This window comes from Falco punctatus (assembly GCF_963210335.1).
Source record: "Falco punctatus genome assembly, chromosome: 5".
Classification (NCBI taxonomy): domain Eukaryota; kingdom Metazoa; phylum Chordata; class Aves; order Falconiformes; family Falconidae; genus Falco; species Falco punctatus.
This window is the reverse complement of record NC_137584.1, coordinates 59,924,731-59,940,061: the sequence shown is the minus strand read 5'-3', so window position 1 is coordinate 59,940,061 and position 15,331 is coordinate 59,924,731. Positions and strand designations below refer to the sequence as shown.

At 44.9% G+C, this 15,331-nt stretch overlaps 1 protein-coding gene across 6 annotated transcripts in view; it reads left to right on the top strand.

The window, feature by feature from the left end:
• The first annotated feature begins 2,856 nt into the window (after window positions 1–2,856).
• The window catches only part of PKIB (cAMP-dependent protein kinase inhibitor beta), a 55,956-nt gene continuing 43,481 nt past the window's right edge, over window positions 2,857–15,331 (top strand). Inside the window, exons 1-4 of one of the 6 annotated variants that reach the window (XM_080387947.1) lie at window positions 3,400–3,535; window positions 6,934–6,964; window positions 8,838–8,895; window positions 9,732–9,827. The gene's annotated coding sequence lies outside the window, so the exon portion shown is untranslated. Of the gene's footprint in view, window positions 3,006–3,379; window positions 3,536–3,562; window positions 3,723–6,933; window positions 6,965–8,837; window positions 8,896–9,727; window positions 9,828–15,331 lie in introns of those variants that run through there. The other 5 variants (XM_080387948.1, XM_080387944.1, XM_080387943.1 and 2 more) reach the window with 5 other exon arrangements.

The window sequence follows — 15,331 nt, the reverse complement described above, 5'->3', positions numbered from 1 at the left end:
TATTTATAGCCCTCTAAGAGTATTTTTTTTTTTACAGGGAATAATAATTTATGCTGCAACTCTTAAGACAATGCTTTTAAGGAGGGCAAAATGTCAGCTTTCTAAAGACAGTTCTCTAGAAGAAAGGAGAGAATTTGGAAGCCTTTACTCAGGCAAGACTCTGCCTCCAGCTTCAAAGGCAACCTGAGCCTCTGATACTATATCCAGTACTGTGGCTGCTCAGAGCCTACGAAAAACCAGCTCAGTATAAGCTCTGTTCCCAGTTCAGGAAAGGGGCGTTGGTAGGAGGTTTGGTACGTGGTCCATCCAGTGAGGTGGCCAATGGAGAAGGATGGTGGTCCTGCAGCTCCCCACTGCTCCCCAGGTGTAGTCCCCTTCCTCTCCTGGCTGGCATCGCCAGTGACCCCTGCAGTGGGGGGGTGGGGGGGGAGCACCGCACAAAAAGCAAAATAATCATAAAAGTGTGCATTTTGCTTTTGTTTCATGATTACTTTATTTATATCCTGCTTAACTTACAAACTTCAGATGCCAGGTGAAACAGAACGTGGTCACAGGACTAGCAGGGATCTGGGCCACTGAGTTCATTCCCTGACTTCTAGGCATCACAGTAAAACATAATCTTCATAAATTTCTCAACTAGAATTAAAAAGTAATCATCCACAGTATTTTCCTCACTGGCTTGTTTCCTGTGATAGCAATCTATTTCATTAGAAGATTCTTTGGGATTTAATGTTATATTATTTTCTGTCGGAAACACTCAACAATATTTACAGTATAATAGAAAGAAAGAAAGGCTTGGCACGAGTATTATTAAAGTACACTAGGATTTTTTTCCTAATCTTCCAGGTGTCTAAAAATAAAGAAACTGCACAGAGCTACATGAAAAGTTTCTCAGCAAGCCTTACAGGTATAAAACCTGTTTTTCAGGTTACACTGATTTTGCTACAAGGAGGGAAAAATTATACTAAATCAAAGAAATAGCACTTTATGATAAAGAAAGGGAAGAGAAACGCTGCTGTAGCTCTAAGAGGGATGCTCCAGGTTTCTGTCAAGGCATGGCCACAGCAGAAAATATGTTGATGCCAACTGCTTCAAAACAGCTTTCCACTACTGAACATCACTAAGGTGATTGATTTGCTCCTTTGCAGAAAGGATTTTTCTCTCAGTGCCACAGTGGAAACATGCACATCCCTGAAGGACTTGTTGCCATACAGTAACCATGTCACTTATTGGCATCAGGTGATTCTTCCAGGCATTTGTGCTGGGTCTACTTCAGAACAGGTGTCTGAAGTGCTCCACACCAAACACCACATGTGAAATCCCACCCGTACACAGCCGACACTGGCTGCATGAGGAAAGGTGAGCAGCATCCCATGCCACCTCAGAAGTGCTACCACTACATCAGCCTGAAGGGGTACACAGGTTGGATTTTCCCTCAGAAGACATACAGATGGGCTAAAAAGACGTCAAGGCCTTCACGCAGTATTACCAAGCTAAGTCCAGGACTGTATCTTGGCACTAATATCTGTAGTTGGTGTTACATGTGGTGCTTGGGTGTATTCTTCTTTCCTCATGTGTCCTCACACCAACGAAACACCGCAGGTGATCAGCACACTGAATTCCAGATTCTGCCGGAAAGATGAGCTGCTGAATGTAAATCTATAGCATAAATACTGGCTTCATGGGAGAATAACTGCAGGTTCATTCTTCTGAAGAAACCTTTCTTAAACCACAGAAAATGAAAGACATCTGCCAGTTATTTCTATCATGAAGCTAAAGATAGTAGTCATAAGAGGGTTTTGATAAATCAAACCATCTACTCGAATAATAAAATAAATGACAAAGAGACTAATCATTAAAGGAGATATAGTAAATTATATGCTAAGAAAAATATTTTAGGAGGAGTATTGGCATGACTCCAGACTACAGCTCTTACACTTTAAGAGGACATTTGGAACAATCTAATCAAAACACAAGATAATCAACCAATTCTAAGCCATCACCTGAGTTATTAGGTATTTTAAATTCCCATTGTGAATTGGATTACTATAATAACATGGCTTACATGGTCTTAAAATTAGATCCTAATTATTCTAGGTCACACCAGAAAAATAAAAAGTAAACCCAAGGGATTTTAGGCTCAGGAACACCAACTTCAATTTCAAAATGAAATAAAATTCTAACCCTGTGACTCCCTTTATTTTTTATCATAAATAAATATGATAAAAAGCTTGACATAGTTTGTAGTGTAAGCACTGGAAAACCCAGGTATGATACGCATCTTTAGCTGAATCTGGCTCGTTCTCAGGATATCGGGTATGAATGGAAAACCCCTGTGCTTGCTTCCGTGTCACGCGGCTGTGACTGGATCTAGGGAAATGGTTGAGATAGATACGGATTGGCTGTGGTGAGATTTTCAAAACAGTTTGAAGGGATTTCAGAGTAGATGGTCTAGAGTCCTTTTGGTACAATGTAAAAAAAAGTATCTTAAAAATCAATGCTAAACATTTCTAGATCTTTTAAGAAGCTTTCAAAGCCAGTTTGGTATAATATGGTCCTACGCATCCAGCTGTAGGGAACGTGCTGGTGCCTCGACAGACGCTCAGATGCCGGGTGTTTCCACTGAAATGCATTAATTAAGACAGAGAACTTGCAATACTCTTCAGAGGGCAACATTTTAAGAGGACAAATGCAAAGACTGCTGATTTCAGGCCCAGGTTGTATTATTTCAAGCTCCTGCGTCACGGCACATCCCAGAGGCCAGGAGCCTGATGACAGACCGGTGCAGCTGTGCCACCGCCTCTGCCCGGCCAACGGAACAAAGCTGCAGCCACGCAGGGTCACATATGGCCACATCCAGGTACCACCCTTGTGTATTGTTTTCACACCTGAGTCAGGCTGACGGGAGGATGTCCTGTGTCACTTTGCTGGTGCAGTTTGAGGGACTGCAGCCAACAAAGCAGGTGTACCGCGGGGAGCTGGGGCTAAAGCCAGCAAAGCTCCAGGTAAGAGCCGTGTCTTTCCCTGCTGTTTTTGGGTCACAGGGCACCGGGACCCGCTCTGGCCACCGCCACCAGTTTGCAGAGGGACAGCTCGGTGCCTCTGGGAGGGCCCCGGGGGGCCAGGGACCCTCGGCGGGCACAGCCCTCCGCGCCTGTTGTGGGGGGGAGCCAGCCAGGGCCCCTCCCCGGCTGCAGGGCGAGCTGGGGCGGGGTGGGGGCGAGCGGGGCCGCCCCACGCTCGGTGTTTTGGGACGTGGCGCCCCCCGGCCGCCCCCGCCAGGCTCGACAGCGCCCGGGGGTGCCCCTCTGCGGCCACCTCATGCGCCGGGGGAGGCCGCGCCCCCCTGCGCCGCTCGCTGCCGGGACGGGCGCGCCGGCCGGGGGGCGGCGCGGCTCGGCTCGGCTCGGCTCGGCTCGGCTCGGCTCAGGGCGGGCGCGGCAGCCCGTCGCCTCCGGGCTCGGCCGCGGCTGCCGGCGGAGGAAGGGCCGAGGGCAGAGCCCCGCCGGCCGCGGGAGCGGCACCTCCGGCCCGGGTGAGGGCGGCGGCGGGCGCGGGGCGAGTTGGGCGGGCGGGGGGGCGGCGCGGCGGCCCCGGCCGGGTGGGCGGCCCGGGGGGTGTCGGCAGGGGACACGGCGGCGGGAGCGCGGGAGGGGCCGCCCGCCCTGCGCCCGCCAGCGGTGCGGTCCCGCCGGCCGAGCCCTGCGGAGCGGCGTGTCCAGGTAACGTGCGCGTCCCCCCGGCCGCCGGCGGAGCGACCCCGGCCCCGCGGCGGCCGCCCGCCCTGGGCACCCCGCTGGCGGCCCGGCACCGCGGGGCTTGGGGAAGGGGCACGGGCAGCCCCGGTGCCCCGAGAGGGAGAGCAGAGAGCCAGTGGCTGCTGGGGGTGCGCCGGGGGGCGTGAGGTCCGGTGCCCGGCCGTGTCCCGAGCGCTTCGGTGGTCGCGGAATAGTCACGGGTGCGCCGGCGGTGGTCTGTGCCCGAGGTGCCTCCGTGCGGCCGGAGCGACTGGCTGGGGTGCGTGTCCTCGTTGGGGGCATCCTTGGGGAGCGCCCGGGGAAGCGGGAGCGGGTGCCCCGAGCAGGTGCCTCTCGGCAGGCAGGGAACTGGAACGACTTTTCCTCCGGCAGAAACGCCACCAGAAGCGCTCCAGGTGCAGTTTTTATCTACATCTCCCTTCTGAAATTATGTTTGTATGGTCAGATCAATCCGTAAGAACGTGAAGGCTACAGAGTAAAAACATCGGCTTTATTTACATCGTGACACTGCTTAGTTATTTAACGTAACTAATACGTTTACGTTAATACATTTCTGAAAAATAACCCTTGTACGTCGGGACCGTAAGTAAAGTTGTACGGACAAGAGAATGAACAACTAACCTGCAGTTTGTTGATGCAAAGGCTGTTCCTATAAAATCAAATACATCACTGATTGCAAGGACTGTCCTTGTACTTCGATCACTCACGAGGCAGGAATTTTTCTTTCTGATTGCAACAAAACGTTGGCAGTAAGAGAATTGTTTCATAATTCAGTTATGAATGATGCTCCTCTGCATTTGTTAAGTTATTTGTGGACTGAAGAGCAGACAAGTGCTTTGCGTGAAGGAAGAAGTAAAAGAGTACCCAAAATATTTCCGAAGCAGTACATAAAATGAGCTGCAGTGTGCTGTTTGTCTTGTTGGTACATATGCACTCAGTTCTTAAAGATTTGAATTTTAGAAAGTAATGAGCGTTCTGTCATTCCAAGAAAATCCTAGCTTTCTTTGGGAGTCTTGTAGTTAGGATTGATAAATGTGAAAATGCATAGGGCGTGTTGAGTTACCCCATATAACTTCATTACCTTTTGTAGCTAGAAAGAAGTTTGGATTAAACACTTGATCAGAACAGAGACCTTGAAGCTGAAGGAAAGACCATGACACTTTGTTTACCTTTCCTCACTGAAGAAGTCAAGGGAATGAGAATGGTCTGGTTTGTTTCTTGCTTCAGTTGTTAATATTCCCTTTGAAATTATGAACTTCAGTGTTTGTGCTATGATGTGTATGAAACGTTAGTAGTAGAAATGTTAGTGGATAAAAAATACTTATATGGAAGTTAGATGAATTGAAGCGTTACTAGAAACACCCAAATAACTTCTAAAGGCAATCACTTTACTGGACTAGTAGAGTGAAAATTTAGTTCTGTAGATTGGTTTTGAAATACACCCTGTTGGAACAGAGACCAGTCGACTTTATTTTTTGTCTTATAACAAATCTAAGCAAAGCAGCATAACATAGATCAGTATGCTGTAAAAATATACATGACCTTCAAAATCTTGACAAATTTAAGATATTGATGCAAATCATGAAATGCAGAGAGAGAGAGAAACTCAGCCAGGTCACATTTTTAATCTGTCTGGAAGTGCAAAATTGTTCCCTTGTGGCCATTTATTGATATGCCCTGGTCAAACTGTGTTTTCTGTTAGTGTGACAAGTGTTTTTAATGAATCATTTGGAATGTTCCTGCTTCCTTCGATGTCTAACACCTGGGATGAAAATCTGTGAAGAATCATACGTGTAGTTTTCTCCATCAGCTAAAGATCACTCTTGTGAGAGGCTGTACATGGGACTTCACTGATTTTTCTGGTGAAGTTGCTGCAGGACCTTGCTCACTTCTCTGGGCATGGATCCCTCTTGGCTGGTTTTGGGGAAAAAGCAAGGGAAATTTCCGTGTGGTCTCCATATCTTGATGCCCAGAGAGCCTCCATTTACTGTGTCTCCCTAGCATGCTCCTTGTTGCTCCTTGTTACCTCAAACAGTTTTGTGAGCAGTGAAACAATGCAGGATTTCGGGTTGATGGCTTGATTTGTGCCACTCTGTGGCATCCAGGTCGGCTACTCAGACTTATGGGATAACCAGCAGCACTGAAAGGGAAGAATGACAAAAGTAAATCTAAGCAATCTTTTCTGGCAGAAGTATTTGGACAGTAAAACATCAGCATTAGAATGGTTTAAGAGTATGGCTTTGCAGAAATCCTAGAAAGTCAGAAATGGTGATCTGATATGAAAAGCTTCCAAATCTGGCTTTCCTTGTATGAAATAATGTGTTCTGCACTTGACTTAATAATTCTGGTTTTAGAAAATTTTCCTATTTGAGATTTCTGTTTGTTATTTCTTCCCTTTGGTCCTGACTATATTCTTTTCAACCTGGTTTCCTAAGGAGATGAAGCTAAAATAATAATAATGCTGTTTGACTGATAGCTCCCCTCATTGCCCCAGAGTAATTTTTTACCCCTGGGGCATCGATTTCAACCGATATAAATAGAAGAGTAGAGATTTCAAAGTGATGAAATTCTTCCAAACCTCAAGACTGCTGGTGACCAGGGAGATGAGAGAGATGAGGTTGATGCCCCCACTGAAGGAAGAGCTGTAGCAAGCATTCAGCTTATTAGACATCAGAAAATTCATCTGGTGCTCCATAGGAGCTTCATAGCGTCTGCTACTACTCAAGGGTTGGTGATTATATTTTTCAATTTCTTTGCTCCTTGGGAGTGCAGTCTTGGGAAGTTTTGATCATGCTTTTTCTTCTCCAAATAAGCTCTGTTTGTCTGAGATGTTTCTGTATATGAGATACATATAAACACTGTTCCTCAACTTCAAAAACTAACTTTTTGTTCCTAGCCCATAATTTAACACTTCTAGGTACAGGGTTGATAGTCGATGGTGCAGTAATTTTCTTTTGTCATCTTGACTCAGTGCAAACACTCAGTTACTGTGGTCACAATAAAAACTACTTCCTTCCACAGTCAGTTTCTCTGAATTGCTTAAAAGTTTTGGATGAGACTTTAGTTTGCTTCCTGCTGCCACTACTGTTTCTTCTGGTTATGGCTGCAGTCGAATGTCCTCTTCTGCTTTCTCTGCACAGCGGGATGCTCTAACACTGTCCCCATGTCATTACAGGAGAAGGATAATGGAAGAGAAACATGAAAAGGTATTGTGAGTTTATCTAGCAAGTCCTTTATAAATACGCACTGCTTTTATTGTCTTCTAAGTGGTGGTTATTGTTCTGATTATTTGTTCTGTTACATAACTAAAGGTAAGAGCTATATTTATGTGTAATTGCACATTTTCTCCTTGTCTTTCCAGCACTAATACCATCACAATACTTGTCATTCTTCTCTCTTTCATTACCTCCCTATAAAATTGCTGCGGGTGGGGTTTTTTTGGGGTTTGGTGGTTTGGGGTGTGTGTGTGTTTCCGCTTTGTTTTGTAGGAATAGTGTAGTACCTTGATTTGCTAGGTTTTTTTCCTATTGCAGAAATCCTATCAGCTGGACTTGCTCTCTGGGCATGAATGTACATGTATAAATGGAAGCAATTTAATAAAGTGTTTAGTAGATAACATTTATTTATTTTAAAATATTTGTTTGCATTCAAGTTGCACTAAGCTTTCCTTTGTGTCTTTTAGAAATCGTTTATATATTGTTAAAGCCTGCATTCCCCACTAAAGACAGAACACTGTGCTTGTATAGCAATTACATTTGACTTTTTTCTCCTGGTTTACGTTAGCAAGAGGAGGAATGAGGCACACAAGAACATCTTTTTCACTGGGAACAAGCCCATATGCTCATGTAAGATCTTGCCTTGCCTCACCTTCTTGCATTTCAGTGGAGCCAAACATCCTTCCTTCCCTGCCACAAGGACCTGGCCCCTCCTGGCAGTCCCACTCTCCACACCCGGCGGAGCTGCCACCAGCCAGGCTGGGCTGTGTGCCTCCCAGCTGGTTTAAGAGTCAACTCCCACAGCAGTTTCTCACCCCCCACCCCTCACCAGCAGTTGCAACACTCCCAGAAACGCAGAGTGCAGAAGCATACGTAGGTGCTACCCAGTCTGTTTCAGTTAAGATGCATCCAAGGGATCATTAAATCCTTCCAGGAGAAGTGTTTAACTTGTACCACTGTGACAGATTGGGTAGGTGTGCAAACCCATACTCTTACCTTGGCAGGCTGGAGAAGGGCAGTGACATCCTGCAGAGAGTAGGGTGGCCCCTGCCCAGAGGCCAGGGGGTGGGCTGGGGTGGGAAAGCCACCAGCTGGGCTGAGAGCAGGAGCCCCCCTTAACATGGTTCTGCTGCGGCCAAGGCAGCACATCTGACTACAGCCTAAAGAAACAGGATCAGTGAAGGGAGATGATGATTTTACCAGCTGGGTCAGGTTTGCACTGCCTGTGGGAAGATGTGTGCCTTGAGCAGCCTTTGAGTGTGGAGGTGTGTCAGGTGCGAGGTGTTCAGCTAGCTTGCCCAAGCACAGTAAGCGCTGAATATATGCAGCAGAAACTTTTCTGTGTGTGCTTGCCTGGTAAGTGGCACACACCTTTCTGTGCAGGCCCCAGAGGGGGGGGAAGTTCAGTGCTAGGTTGTGTTGCAAGGACACAGCTCTTAATTAAAAACCTTCCATTCTCTGTGGTGTCCTTAAGATCCCAGAGAAACAACTGCAGATCAGAGAGCACTTCTTACCTTTTTCTTCCTTAATCCAGATCAGTCAGTTTTTGCTGCATACGTAATGATAGCAGCACATTACTTGCCTCTCTGTTAGCTTTCCCTGTCCTGTCCACATACTGCATCTGACAGGGGAAGGTGAAGTGGTTTGTAGTGCACAGTACTGTTTATGTTTGCAGGTCTAAACACCTGCTGATGCAGAACAGGGGAATAATTTATGCTGCTTTCCAGCCTTTGTGGGCAAATGGGCAGCCTTTTCTTTTAGCCTTTTTCTATTACCATTGAAACTGTTTTACAAACTTATGTAGGAAACTCCTAAGTTTGTCCATAGGCTCCTGAGTAACCTGTAACTGTGTTTCGTAATGCAGCTGCAGAGTTGTTAAAATGCCCTTGGAAGATGTACTGCATTCATCACCTCTTGGGTAGGTACAGCTTCCTCCTCTGCAATGAAAATCCCTTCTTTAGAGTCAGCCATGGTTTGGATTGACATCCTGCAACTCCGTTTGTGGAAAGGTCAATAAGGAAAGGTTTGCAGGCAGGTCAATAAAAACAAATATTAAAGTGAACATCACTGGAGTACACAGGCTGTTTTTACAAGACTAATGCCTTCACATCTCTGGGTTTGGTCCTTGTGGTTATTATCCCTGATAGAGCAGGCTGACTTGTTGAAGGGTAATGTCACTAGGATACTCTTAACAGTATTTTGAGTTAGTTGTGAATAAAAAACGGTTAGCAGTACCTGTGTGATAAGCCTTAAAAGAAAAGCAACCATCAAAAGTGAATATGAGGAGAATAAGGGAGGACGGATGTTTCAGTTTGTGTCCCCAGAGCTTTTAATAGTGCTACTTCTTTATACTTTCAGGGTGGTACTGCATTAAAGTGTGAACATTTTTCCCCATGATGTAACATTCTGATAAGGAAACATCTTGGAGTTATCCTATATCCTAGGGAGTGTTTATGTGGAAGCTCTGTGGCTGTGTGTATATTTGTGTATGCTACAGAAAATACCTGGAAGTATGGTATTTCGTGATCTCTGTATGATGTCTAGTGACTGAGGCTGAGATATCAGGCAGACATTAAGAAAACGCACGCAACTATGTGCTCTGTCTGGATAAAGTATTCGCTTTTGCTTAGGCTTGACACCTCCTTTAAATTCCGTTTTGCCTAGTTTTGAATCTTGTATCATTTGTATCCTCTAGCTGAGCACTTCACCCATCGATATTTGTAATTTCATTACAAGTATCTTGCTTTTCTTCAGACAGAAGCAGAATTGTTGGCAGCTGTTACATATTTCATACTAAGTAATGAAAGTGCTCTGTGACATATTGCTGTGTTATGCCAAAGAGATTATCATTAAGGTAAGTCTACGCCCTCCCTCTGCCTCATAAAAAGTAGCTTTCATTCTTGGGCAATATGTGGTATGCTTTGTTCATAAGGAATTAGTATCTACAAAGGTGGATTTTATAGTCCTTAATTAAAAGAGTTTCCATTAAATAGCGTTGGTAAGTTTTGTCCTGTAGGTATTTATATGGAGACGTTGGCAGGTCTCTTCTGTCTGTTGTGAACAGGGTTTGGTTAGATAGGAGGACTAAAGGAAGCAGAAGGCAGGAAGACAATGTCTAAAGCTTCTGTCTTCGAGTGGACAAGCAGTTCTGTAAATAGTATTTGAAATGTAACCAGAACTTCCCCCTCGGTACCAAGCAGAAGGATGCGGTTTGCCTAATACCTGAAGTATACATGTTTCTTGGGGCTTAGCCAGTTGTGAATAGCGTTGTTAGCCTTGGCAGATGATATAACAAGGTGTTGAGTGATCATACAGCACTTCATCTTAATTTAAATCCAGGATATAATGGTAGTGCTGGAGCTTTTCTGCTGCTGTATGAATAAAAATTTGGAGGCTTGGCTTTATAGACTGTCCTGCAAAAAGGGCAAGCCGCCCTGGATCTGAGGAGCCAAGCAGCACTTCGCATTTCTGTGGCCGCTTCTTCCAGAGCGTGAATGGGGTGCTCTTACAAAGATAATTTGTAATTGGAAGATGAGACACTGGTCTAGCTGTAATCCTGCCTGCAGCCAGAGCCAAGCTTGGACGCGGGAACGTGGCTCTACTGCTGACGCCAGGAGTCAGATGATGCTGTGGAGCTGACAAGGGCTGTCAGTGTGACTCACCTTACTGTTCCCCTGTAAAACAGGGTGCACCTTCCTTTGGGGAAGGAGCCATTTCCTAGAGTATCAAAGGCACGATGGTCATGGCTGGAGCAGTTGCCCTGTGAGGAGAGGCTGAGGGATGGGGCTGGCTCAGCCCTGGGGAGACACAGCTCCAGAGGGGCTGTCCACACCCCCCCACCCCACCCCCCCGTACCTGTGTACCTGCAGGAAGGTGGTCAAGAAGTGGGAGCCAGAGACAAGGGGCGTCAGTTGGACCAAGCAGAAGAGGCTCAGATGGTATGCAAGGAAGAGGCTTTCCCCTGGGCCCAGTGAGGCAGAGGCCAGGCTGCCCGGGGAGGCTGTGCTGGCTGCATCCTTGGGGAGTTTCCATCCCTGAGGGGGCACAGCCCTGAGCAGCCCCGTCTGACCTTGGCACTGAGCTGCTGCAGCAGGGCCAGACCAGGACCTCCTGAGGGCCCATCCAGCCTGAGCTGTCTGTGACCCTATCATTCCAAGTTCAAAGCTGAGCCTCTGAAAAGCACTGCAAAGTCCTTGCTACCATCTATGCATGAAAAATATACAAGGGAAGGGAGACCTTTATTTCCCAGACTGGAAGAAGGCCAGTGACAGTACCTTTAGTAAGGAATAACAATTAGGCGCTTACAACAGCATAGCGGTTTGCAGTCCCTGCCTTAAATACCTTGCCAATATTATCTATCTTAAATGTGGTTAAATTCGATGTTGTAAAATCATTTCTAAGTGTGCTGCGCGTGCTCTGTTTCAGGCTCCAAGTCTAGTTCAGTTTGCTGCTAGTTTTGTTCACCTAAGAAAAGCTTTCTCCAAGGCATGATATAGTACCATAAATATGCAGGGATGTCGTAAACATGTTTTGCTAAAGTGTTAGTGTGATATTTATGTTCTGTGTTCAAAAACAAAACACTGATCCTGTTGTTTTCTTGGAAGAAGGCATCCATGCGCAATGGTGTGATTTTGACTAAAGAAAGGTCCCTCAGTGAGGATGAGGTTCTTCTAACATATCTCAATTGATTTTCTTCTTGGGAAGCTCAGGTGTTAGAAATTTTATACTACCCTTCTTATGTTTTCTCTAAATGTCTTCTCAGAAGAGCTGGAGTGCCATGAAACCTCATGATAATGAAGTCTCCAGAGAAGACAGCCATTGACTAATGCATTATTAAGGTCGTGGGTTGTTTCTGTTTAACAAAAAAATGCTAAAAATGTACAATAAAACCAACTGCTTCTATAATAGATACCCTCTCAGTTAAACAAACAACAAGTAAAAAGCTCCTCTCTGTGTTGTCAAAGCTTTTTCATAAGTAGTGATTGAACATGTGTTCCCTAAGTAGTGTAAAAGTGTTTGCATTAAGAAGCCAGTGGTGCTTTCAATCACCTCATCGCTCTTCCCTGTTATTACTCAGAAACTGGCACTAGAAGTGCTTGCTGTTTACCTCGGAGAGCTTAAAAAAGCTGAAGAAGATGAGTGTGTGATCGTTGGAGGAGTATTTGTTTTCTTTCCCCTTGAACTTGCATTTGTTTGCTGGAAAAAGCTAGAATTGCGGAAGGAATTTAACTGAATAAAAATAAATGTCAGCCGATTCCTAATGGAAACATCCTGTTATTGATGTGGTTGGAAGCTTCCCATTTGAATGTGGAATGCGTATAGCAGAGAGCCAGAGCACAATGCCTTTAGGAAGAAGACTTACTGAAAAGGCAATGCTCGCTTTTCCTGTTCTGAATTTGTAGTTTTGTTATTTGTAGTTTGAAGAGAGCATACATGCTGTCCATGCAGTTCCTTTTATTAATGGGATAACTCACTTTTATGTTGCTTCTCTCCTTCCAGATTCTCATTACTTACAGGTAGCTGTTAAGTAGCACTTCAAAGTAAAACAGAATAAATGGGACAATGTGTTTTTCAGATTTCCCAATAAAATCAGTATATTGTTTCTGTTCTAGAAAGTTTTGGAAGTAAAAGAAGTAAATATTAATTCATGATACTAATTCATTTATCGTTACTGATTATTAAAATAATTCCAAATGGGAACCTACTTGCTATAATCACATTTAAGGAGAAATAATTTCTTGTTTTGAGTGAACTGTAATAATTGATGCATCTTGCCACAGAAATGAAATGTTATTACAGAAAGTTAGCTATCTTGAGTGGATATAATAAGACATTCAGCTGTATAGTCACTGTGTTAATTGAGTGGTTAACAAGCCAGCCTTTGTAGAGAGTTAAATTATGTCATACAAAGAACAACTTTGGATGCCTCTTTAGAAAGAAGTAGTAATTGGGGAAGTGTCTAAAGAGTATAGAAGAAAGCTGAACAAATTTGCCCAGCTGACCTATTTTGCAGGTTCACATGGAGTGGCATCTGCCTCTTGATTCTGACTACTTAAAAAAATCAATTAAAGCTTCACATCATAATGATCTTCAAAGTTGCATGTTCTTTAGATATCTGTGAACCTTAGAACCTGAAGTTCTATTGCTTAAACTTAAATAAAGATTTATACCGTGAAAGAACTGAAAGATGAGATTCACACGTGTACTTTTTTACAGAAGAAACCTTTAAGTATACTTAATTGCTTGATCAGCGCTTACTATAAATTCTTTAACTTTGTAAGTTTTCTAAGCAAACATTTTGAAAGGAAATGGTAACTATTTAATTCTGTATTTTGGCCTCATTTCTTCTGTACCTTTTCAGTACTTAGGAAAAAGTGTGTAAGATTAGAGGTGAATCAAAGCAGATTAAAAAAAAGGTCAATTTAAATTTTGGACAGCGCAGCGCCACCCCACCACCACTCTCCCCATCCTCCTGGTGCTGTTGCATGTGACTAAGGCCACCAAAAAGCTGGGATTTCCAGCCCAGACCTTTCTGTAGGTCTACCTGCATTCCTACCTACAATCCTACCATGCAGGGTAGGATCGAATACATTTGTTCCCACTGTTCCTGGTTGAGAACTGGAGAAGAGAGAACAGCCAGCGCTGCTGTCTCTGGAGCGAAGGATGTTTCCTGTAATCTTAGTTTCCTTGTTAAGACTTTCCAATGTCAGTATTTCATAGAGGAAGAAAAGTGAGGCTGACAGCCCAAGCTGCCATCTGACGGGAGCCACATTTGATGTATAGATGGCAGCAGATGGCTTAGTTGTGTCTGTGACAAGTGAGGTGGTCCAGCAGTTTAGGCTTAGTAAAGCAGGAGCCCGTCAAAGGTGAGACGTGATTATCATTTGAAATGAAACTTTTCCCAAAATGGGGATATTTGCTCGGATGTCTTACCAGGAGCTGGCAGGATGTTCTGGCTCCACTCCTCTGAGCTGCTCCAGCAGACAATGAGCCGGTCTAGACAGCTGAACAAAGTATGTGCAGGATAAGACCTAGTCCTGTTTTTCCAGTGTCCATGTTGACCTATCCTATGTTTTGGGGCAAAGACCATGGTAGGAGCCTATGTAGAGATATGCTCTTTTGATGGAGGCCTTCTTAAGGCTTGCTCTCATAAGAGGGAGTACAGAGTTCAAGAGCATGAGGATAGATGGCTCATCACTAAATGGGATGTGTTGAGGGGGAAGATGCTCAGCCTCGGGCAGCGTGAGAGCTAAAAACAGCTTGGTGGTGTTGGAGCTGTGCTTGCACAGCAGCAGCACAGCCAGTACCTAAATTAGGAGGGGCTGGAGCTGTTCTGGGTTTGTTCAGAGGAGTGAATCCTCAGGGGGAAAAAACCCTGAAGCTGAGGAAAAAAATATTATGGCATGGTCATGTCTGGTATCGGTATGGGAGTTTCAAAAATTGTTAAGAAAATAAGCATATGGACTGCATAAAAGGCACATAGGCTTATTTTGAGTCAGGAACATAGCAGACACTGTTCTCCATTTTACATCTCTTCAGAAAGTGTGTTCACACATTTTCCTGTAGATTTCTGTCTCTGAATTTAGGGAGGGAGGAAGGTGAGGAGGAAGGGAAGCTGAGGAGAAAGCAATGCTGGGATCTGACAGAGATTAGCACCAGTTTGTTTGCAAATGGTAGCTGCAGAGGAGCTGCAGCGATGTGTTATATTGTTAATTATATTTCAGTGTAAAAGCTGCCACTCAGGAGAAAAAGGCGTTTCCAGTTACAGCTCAGTAGTTGTATAGATCCTAGGAGAAATGCCATGCTGCATGAACATGGTGCTTAGCATTTGTTGGTGAACTCTGACATCTTGAAATGATACTTCTCTAAATAAAAACAGAGATTAACTGTGCTAAACATTCAACAAACACTTACTGAGACTCCAGTTTGAATGTTTAAACCGTGAACAAAATACAAGGAGAAAGCCACCACTAATTCTGTAGCATCTGTTTTCTGGAGAAAATTGGACTCTCATTTTCTAAATCAGAGGAACGAAAATAGCAGTTATTTTATTTTTTTTTTCTCAGATCATGCTGCATTTGGTGATAAATTGCTGAAAAATAGCTCATGAACTGTCTGTACTTCTCGTCTGGGGTGCTGGGTTTGCAGGATGTTCACTTGAACGTCTTGGGAAGGGCAGCCGCCGGTGGGAGGGGGCAGCGCTAGGGTGACAGGCCAGCGGGTGGCTTGGGGGGCAAGGTCTGAGGCACGTGGAAAGGGCTTGAGGATCCCCTGCTGTGTGCCGTTTGGCCCTGGGGCTGTGCGCTGTGACTTTGGCAATGGGCATCAATGGCAGAAAGTGAGGTAAGAGATCGGGAT